Consider the following 9,492-nt stretch of genomic DNA (forward strand, 5'->3'; position numbering starts at 1 on the left):
TTCCGTTATAGGGCTCTTTTGGCCTTTCGAGGTCTTTCTGCAAATGCCTCCCTTTCCCAGAACAATAGATGTATATCACTGTCAATGCTCAGGGTTGTGAATTTCATCATTGTAGATACATTTTACATGCAAAGAAACCACTGTAAACAAATACTGGATTCTGGTTAACGATATGGATGCTGAAAGGGAAGTTAGAGACATCTGCAACGTACTTTGAAACGCATTAAGATGATGGATGGGATGGAGAAACGAGGAAGGGATGGGAAAATGGACAGGTGTGCAATAAAGCAAACAGTAAAATATTAATGGTAGAATATCGGGTCCACGTACCAGCGTTCATCATAACATTCACTGTAAAATTCTTCCAGTTTTGTTGTCTTTGAAATTTTTCTTAATATCACCTTGGAATAAAAGTTCTGGTCTTAGAGCCATCGGTAACAAAGCGTAATATAAGTTGGAAACAGCTCCACCAAAACTATATTTAAAAGGTAGGCTCAATTGTCTCTTTTTTTCACTGTGCACACACAATCCCTGGTGTCTCTTTTTGTGTCCTAATATCCTTTTCTTATAAGGACAAGAGTCATATTGGATCAGGGATCTCCCAGGACCAATAGAATCATTTAACATAATCAGGACTGCCTTTAAAGGCCCTGTCTCCAAATGCAGGCACATTTTGAGGTCCTGGGGTTTAGGGCTTCAACATACGAATTTTGGGGAAAGGCAGTTCAGCCTCTAACACTGTCTTAGAGGACAGGGCTATTTTGGACTTTCCTGGAAGAGGCAGGCTTATTGGCAACTCCAGAGAGAAAACTGACCAGGGACATTCCTGACTATATGTTTTTGAACCAAGAAGCGAGCAGAAAACAATGAGGCAGCGAAGGCTAGTCCTTCTCAGCAAATGTTAATGGACAGTCTATTATGGGACAAGTGCCCTGATAGGTCCTGGAAATTAAAGGATACTTTGCTACAAAACAAATTGGGTTAGGTTGCACACATGTTGGTAATCAAAATACATGTCCTTGAAGACAAGTGCAATAGCAAATGAGCTTTCCTCTATTACTTTTTAAAGTATCTTTGTGTTGGGACATCTGGGTAGCTCTGTTGGTCAAGCCTCCGCCTTTGGCTCAGGTCATGGCGCCATCATCCTGGGATGGAGCCCTGCGTTGGGTGAGGGGTTGGGGTAGGGGTAGGGGTGGGTCCTTGCTCAGCAGGGAGCCTACTGCTCCCCCTACTTGTGCAGTCTTTGACAAATAAATAAAATCCTTTTTTTTTTTTTTTTAAAGAGTATCTTTGTGTTGTTTCCTGGTTTATAATCAGAGATAGTATTCAGCTTTTTACACTACCAACAGATAGCTTTATCATTTTCACATAAGATACTGGTTTGCTTGTCTTATGTTTAGAGCTGACCTTCGATTGTTCAACCATCCTAAATGGTAGAACCCACTTGCTGCCTGTGGCTCTGGTCAAGTGAGAGCTCAGTAGTCCCTGTTAAGAAGGACTCTTGGAGATGCATTAGTCAGGGTAAGGAATGCCAGGTTCTATAAAAAATAGACCTATCCCAACAACAGTTCATTTCCTTTTTTTTTTTTTTTTTAAGATTTTATTTATTTCTTTGACAGAGAGAGAGATCACAAGCAGGCAGAGAGGCTGGCAGAGAAAGAGGGGGAAGAGAGAGGAGAAGGCGGCTCCTTGCTGAGCAGATAGCCTGATGTAGGGCTTGATCCCAGGACCCTGAGACCATGACCTGAGCCGAAGACAGAGACTTATCCCACTGAGCCACCTAGGTGCCCCTCTTCATTTCTTTTCTTTCTTTCTTTCTTTCTTTTTTTTTTTAAGATTTAATTTACCCGTTTGACAGAGAGAGAGAGACAGTAAGAGAGGGAACACAAGCAGGGGGAGTGGGAGAAGCAGGCTCGTTATTGAGCAGGGATCCTGATGTGGGGCTCGATCCTAGAATCCTAGGATCATGACCCAACCTGAAGGCAGATGCTTAACGACTGAGCCACCCAGGTGCCAACAGTTCATTTCCTACAGAAGTTGGAGACCAGTGAGGGTTGGCTGGGGGAGGTGCTCTGCCTCCTGATGTCACTGAGGGACCCAGGCTGCTCCCTTCTTGTTGCAGGGCTATCTCCTACACATGGACTCTGAGGTCCCTGCCACAGGAAAGGGAGACAGTGGGGAAAATGTCCCTGTCCTCTTCACCATCCTGGCTTATGGGCCATATACAGTGCTTTCACATATATTCCACTGAAGAAAACTCTCCAGGTAACAGGGCTGAGAAACATGGTTTAATCGTGTGCCCAGGAAGAAAAAATAATTTAGGTGAGTTCTGGCGGGTGACTGCCATGAATTCATAATCCTGGTTGGTGGCCTTGGCCTTGGACAAGTTCATTAAACTCTCTGGGTTCCTTTTTCCTCATCCACAGAATGGCCATGAGGACAGGGGCAATCTCAGAGTTGTTACCAGAGTGAGAGAACGTCTGACTCAGCTTGGGATGCTCTAACAAAATAGCATAGACAGGGTTTAAAGAACAGGACTTTCTTTCTCACAGTTCTGAAGGCTGAAAGTCCAAGCTCAAGATGCCTGCAGAGTTGCTGTCTGGTGAGGGCTGTCTCTTTGGCTTGCAAGTGGCTGCCTTCTTAATGTGTCCTCACATGGCCTTTCCTCCCTGTGGACAGGTGAGAAGAGAGAGGAGGCAGCCTTTTTAGGGTCTCTTCTTATTCCCATAACCTCATCTAGACCAACTTACTTCCCAAAAGCGCCGTCTCCAAATACTGCTCCACTGGGGATTAGGGTTTTGACACAACTCCATCTGTGGCAGACTCAGTACACGTCCAGCCCCTAGTACCCAGTACAGAGCGAGCTCAGAAAAGAGCCTGCTCCAATTCAGAAGCAGTGACAATAATTTATACTCTTAAGGCTTCTTACAGTTTACAACACGTTCTTACCCTCAACCTTTTCTGCTTGGAGCCTCTTAGCAGCCCTGTGATGTAGACTTTTTCCAGATGACAAAACCAAGGAAAGGCTGGGCAATTTTCCAAAGTCACATGCACTTAAGCAGCTAAGCCTCCTGACTCAGAGCAGTGTTCTTCCTGTCTCGCTTTCTGACGTCATAGTCACTATCTTCAGCGCCATGAAGTCCCCTGGACCCAATCCAAGGCTGCTGAGAAGCTTGACAAGAGGGTCTGAACTAAGAGAATGGATGAGTCTACTTTGGGTCTCCTACTTTGGGCTCTCATGGAATGTTTCAGAGTATTTTTTTCTCTAGGTGCTAAATTTCCCCCTAGGGACAGACCTAGTGACTTAGCTCTCTGTGAAAAGGCAGCTCCATGCCCTCCAGCAATGAATACAGAGTGTCCAATTCCTGAATTTACCAGGAGGGGTTACAGTAAGGAGGTACCCCAACTTAAGGTTTCCCCATCATTTGTGGCCCAGCCCATGATCCAAAGGGAATGTTAACAGTGAGCTGTTTCCATTTAGATGCATAATCATGGCTCAGGCTCATTTTAGACATCGATGAGATGGGCCATAGAGAATGAACTAATTTCTCTATAATTTTATATTTTTTTAAAAGATTTTATTTATTTATTTGACAGAGAGAGAGGGAGCACACAAGTGGGCAGAGCAGAAGGCAGAGGGAGAGGGAGAAGGAGGCTCTCTGCTGAGCAGGGAATCTGATGTGGGGCTCTATCCCAGGACTCTGGGATCATGAACTGAGCCAAAGGCAGCTGCTTAACCAAATGAGCCCCTCAGGAGTCCCTCTCCATCATTTTAGAAACATGGACTCATTTGCTATAGAGAGCCAATAAGTACTTTTAAAAAATTAAGTGATCGTTGAAGAAGCGTTTTTATTTTTTGTAAATTCTACTTTTGTTTGAGAATGTCTTCAGACTTTTTAATTTAATTTAATATTTATTTTACTTATTTGTTTGAGAGACAGACAGAGATAGTGAGAGAGAGTCCTAGTGGGGAGAAGGGGGGAAGCAGGCTCCCCATTGAGCAGGGAGCCGGATGGAGGACTCCATTCCAGACCCTGGGACTATAACCTGAGCCGAAAACAGGCGCTCAACTGACTGAACCGCCCAGATGCCCAAGAAGGTCTTGGGCATGGTAAGACATGAAATCCTTTGTTTCCTCCAGACATTTACCTGTGTGAGCTTCCCATCCTTGTTTGTTTATTTAGGCTTATGCGTATATGAGACCTCCTCTAATTGATGTGTGTGTTCGTGAGTAAACGTATAAAGCATGCTTCGCATGCGAATCATCTCATTTGTGTGTGCCAAGGGAAGTCATGGCTCAGTCATCAGGGGATCAGGAGGGGGAAGTTGGTGAATTTTGTACCGAGAGCTAAGAATGCGTTGGACATTTGGTGGGGGGCAGAGTGCAGCGTTAATTTCAACTCAGTTTGCTGCCTTTCGTTCAGGCAGACATGGTCTTTGGTCCAGGAACAGGAGCTTCCTGCACGGTTAGCCAGGATTGTGGACTCCAAAACCTATAAAAGAACAGAGCCTTCTGCCACCATTGGGGAGCTGACAGGTAGGAGGAAGGGTTGTAGTGTGACAGAGTGAGTCATCAGAGCGAGCACTGAGCCAGATGTAGGTCAGGTGGCCTACGGCAAGAGGACAGTCTTTGCTCAAGCCAGAACCAGCCTTCCTGGTGAACCAGCACATTAGCTCAAGACCATGGGGCAGGAGGGGACCCGTGGACTGAGTATCTGAGATTAACCTGAGTTAGTCAAAGCAAAGATAGCTGTGCTCTGGGAAGCTAGCTGTTCCTTCTATGGTTTTCTATTTTTTGCTTTTGCTTTAGGTTTTCAACTGGGGCTTCCCCTTTCTTTAGATCCAGGTAAAATTGGTGGAACCCTTCTGTTTTTACGGCCCTTTGGCTGTTTAAAACCCTCCCTTTAATGTTGGATGTCCACGGGGGACGAGAGAGTGTTTGCTTTCTGAGGACGGAAAATTCCTCCCCATGCTTGATTTCTATACACATCTGCACAAATCCTGGCGAGTTTAGCAGACCCTCTGGGAAATTCCTGAGGATGAGCAGGGGGTTGCCGAGAGGTGGAGAAGGGTTTTATCTTGCAAAAATGCTTCTAGAACCTGAGGCATCTCCTTTGAGAAAATGTTCTTTCAGTGACCCCCAGCTCTGCTGGATTCCATTCACTCCCACGCTTTCCATCTTCCTGGCTCCCTTGCTCCTTCCCGAATCTCTCCACCTTCTTTCAGGGCCCAAACAACCCATCCCATTCCTGTGTCCTGCACAGTGGCCTCCGCATTCTGTGCAGTCCCACAAGCCTCATCTACCCCAACCTGGTTATATCAGTCAGAGCTCCAGGACCAGCCACTCTACATTTGCCTTTCAATTTGACTTCTCTGGGAAAGTTCTTTTTGGAAATTCCAACCTTGCTCAGTCGAAGTAAGCAGATCAGGGCAGGATTGCTGGTGGGATTGTGCGTGCTTAGAGAGCCAGCATTGTGCTGGGGTGTGCTTGGAGAGAGGACGTGCTGGTTAACAGGGCATCCAGCTATTGGGTCGGGAGTGGGGAGTCGGGGGCACAGCTCCTTCCCAGTTGGTACAATGGCTTTGCTGGTGCTGTTGAAGCTTTCCTGGGAGAGGCAATGCACCTGACACATCTAGACCCACTTCCCCAGACAACAAACTTGCCCTGAAGTGGGTTTTTTTTTTTTTTTATTTTTATAATAGACTTTATTTATTTATTTATTTTTACAGACATTTTCAGTTCTCAGCAAAATTGAGAGGAAGGGACAGATGTTTCTTATATCACCCCTGTCCCCCTTCCCCCGCCACAGCTTCCCCTCCTATCAACATCCCCACAGAGTGGAACATTTGTTACAGTGATGGACATCGACACACCATTAGCGCACAGACTCCAACAGTTTACGTTGGGGTTCACTCTGGGTGGTGTACGTTCTGATACATCCTTATATCCACCAGTACACCCAGTAGCTTCGCTGCCCTGAGGATCCTCCGCGCCACCTCTTCATGCCTCCCTCACTTTTGCCCCAGAGTTTTCATCTTACAAATGCAGGTCAAGTTTGACCTTTGTTCATAATTTCATATTCATGTTTGTGTTCATGTGAAAATAACCCAATCTTCGGATTTGCAGTGTTTATCGTATACTGATTCTGCTCACTGTGTGCCAGGCACTGTACTGGGCACTGGGAATTGAGGGGCAAGCCTGACTCAGGAGGAACTTAGGATCTAAGTGGAGAGACGGATGTTAATCAGTCAGCCCTCCAACAGAAAACACCAGCACTCTGGCTTTTATCTAGAGGCTGCCTGCCTCGAGGGGTCTGGTAAACTAGGTTAGCAAGTGCTATTTCACTCTTTCCCCAAGTTTTTCTGTAGCTATTCCACCGCGTGGCTCCCAGGGGGCACTTAGTCCATGTTGGCTGAATGAGCGAATAAAGGGATAAATGTATGGATTATAAAGTTTGACTCTGATTCTCATTTAGGAGTGTGACAGTTAATTTTATGTGTAAACTTGTCTCTCCTGAGGGATGTCCAGGTGGCTGGTAAAATATTGTTTCTGGGTATATCTGTGAGAGTGTTTCTGGGAAAGGTTGCCACTTGATTTAGGTGGCTGAGTGAAGAGATCAGCCCTTACCAGTGCAAGCGGGCGCCATACAGTCCACCGGGGCCTCAATGGAACAAAATGGCAGAGGAAGGGTGCCCTCTCTTGACCTGGGACAACCATCTTCTCCTGTCCTCAGACATCAGAGCTACTGGTTCTTATCCTTTGGACTCCTGGACTTGCACCAGCAGCTTCCTGATTCTTGGGTTTTTGACCTCAGACTGAGAGTTATATCAGGCTCCCCTGGTTCTCGGGCTGTTGCACTTGGGCCGAATTCTACCACAGGATTTCCTGGTTGTCCGACTACAGCACACTGTGAGACTTTCTGCCCCCCACGCCCATAACCGCATGAACCAACTCCTAGAATAAATCTCCTCTTATCTAGCTCTCCTTCTCTCTCTATAGATCTATCCTGCTGGTCTGTTTCTCTGCAGAACCTTGCCTAATATAAGGAGCTTGGTGGTATAGCCAGTCTGGAATAGAGATGAAATCCAGGGAATAAAATCTGAAATGATTCGGAGATGATAGAACTTAACCTCTTGATTGGGTCTTGAGGAGGATGAGGCCTAGAGAAATAACATGGATGAGACAAGAACCCAAGATCTTGGGAGGCACTGTGGCTCCAAATCCACTACCCCAGCTGTCCATCCTTTCAAGCACACGCGGATGACTGGCATCACCCTTGACGTAGTTGTCAACAAACGTGACACAGGCATTCACCTGATAGAGATCATCATTGTGCTGGTGTTTCTAGAGCCAGAGTTAAGCAACACCAAGGTTCTAGTGTGCAGCCTGGCTACTCCCCCAAGCTCCGGGCTGCCCATGGCAGTGCGGGTCGAGGGTGTGGGGTGGAGAGAGGTGGGGTGCTAGGAATAAGGGAAACGGCTTGGCAGGAACATGCTCTCTGTAAACCATCTTTGGATGCCTCCTGGCTGGGTTCCCATTTTATTAGGCCATAATAAAGGTTATGAGGTTGCCATCCCTGGAGGTCTCCTGTCTCTTGTGGTGAGGCTACAAAAAGAGACTTCAGTGGGCTCTTGGGGATGTCTTCTGAGGGGTCTCGGGAGCAGCACTAGTGGGCTGGCCAGCTGGGTCCCTTTGTGTCATTTGGTTTCCCTCAGCGTGCAGCAGGGAGGTGGAGAGGAAGGACAGGCTTCGGGGAGATGGCCCTTGGGCTCTGTGCCTTGAGCAAGTCACTCAGCTTTCTAAGTCTCACTGTCACGTTCTGTGTCCTCCATGATAGGAGATGGTATTCACCTCAGAATATGGATGTCAAGTGACTAGCATTGTGCTTGGTCGATGGAGGTTGTAGGTGGTGGTCATCATCATAATTCTTGGAGAAGGAGCCTGACTCTCTGCTGTCCATCAGAGAGGGGGTTGAGATCAGTGTTTGTGGAATAGCGTCTCTCTGGGAGAGTATGAAGAATGCCTATTCCTCGTCTGATCTGATTTGATTTGATTGATTATTCAGTCCTGTTGGACGCCGTGCGACTCTGATACCATGAGAGGCCCGGATGGAACACTCCCTGTCAGTCTGTCATCAGCTCTCCTGGTCCAGATGACCTTGCTGTGGGTGGAGGTAAAGCATGTTCAGGAGATTAAACGGAGTAGAGCCCCTTCCCCTTACGTCCTGGCAAGAAATCCCTCCCATCCGATACGATACAATACGATATGATATCTCTCCCAATACGTTGATTGCTCTGGTGCAGGATCAGTTTTAGAGTATTTTCCGTGAAACATTAGTTTTACTGGGCGACTTGATGTGGTAGAAAGACTACAATACAATGGATTGTAATGCACAAGCCTGATAGAAGACAGGTCTAAGTTCCGAAAGCTACATGTCTGAGATGAAGGTGTCCATAAGTTTGGTTTCTCCTGAGGTCTCTCTCCTTGGCTTGCAATGGCCACCTTCTCTCTCTGTCTTCATGTGGTCTTTCTTCTGTGCTTGAGCATCACGTCCCCCGATTGTCCATCTTCCTGGGCTTATGACACTGGTCATCTTGGGTTAGGACTTACTCTAATGACCTCGTTTGAACTAAATCACCTCTTTAAAGGCCCTATTTCAAGGAGCACCTGGGTGGCTCAGTCATTAAGAATCTACACTCAGCTGGGTGTAGAGTTCCGTGTGTGTGTGTGTGTGTGTGTGTGTGTGTGTGTTGGTGTGGGGGTCCCTGCTCAGCCGGGAGTCTGCTTCTCCTTTTTCCCATCTCTCCTCTCCACTCATGTGCACACGTACTCTCTCTCTCAAATAAATACAGAAAAATTTAAGTAAACAGAGGCTCTATCTCCAAATATAGTCACAATCTGAGGTACTGAAGAATAGGGCTTCCACATACGAATTTTGCGGGGACACAATTCAGCCCATGATACCAGGTGAGGATTCTAGCCAAGTAGAGGCTCCCTTTGATGAGACCCAGCCATTTCTTTCCCCAGCCTCTTTCTCCCTGCCTCTGTTCTGGAATGTTTCTGTGGTTTGCGAGTTGGTGATTGCGCAGGGGGTGATAGAGATATTTTTCAGAGTTCAGTAGTAAAAGCCGATTAATGGCAGGAAGAAAAACATGAAAAGCTTGCTCAGCATTGTTCTCTAAGCAAAGTGTCTACCCTCAGGTACTTTTCCAGGGCTAGTATTACTGAGGAATTATTTGCTAGCTCAGGAATATGCAGAAAATGTGTCGAGACTGGGTCGAAAACATGCTGTGGTCACCATACATGTCTTGTGCCTTTTGTGATGGGCCATTTGCTGCATGACCGAAGAAGGGGTGGTTTTGTGGATATTTATATACCTACATAAGTGGAGGCTCTTTGGCGAGAAGGTCTCTCTTAGTAGCATTATTATTCACACATATAATTCTTGACAGAGTCTAAGTAATCTTAAAATGGAAAGGCACTTCAAACAC

Source organism: Mustela putorius, unplaced genomic scaffold, assembly GCF_011764305.1.
Source record: "Mustela putorius furo isolate JIRA1106 unplaced genomic scaffold, ASM1176430v1.1 tig00000242_pilon_pilon_pilon, whole genome shotgun sequence".
Lineage (NCBI taxonomy): Eukaryota > Metazoa > Chordata > Mammalia > Carnivora > Mustelidae > Mustela > Mustela putorius.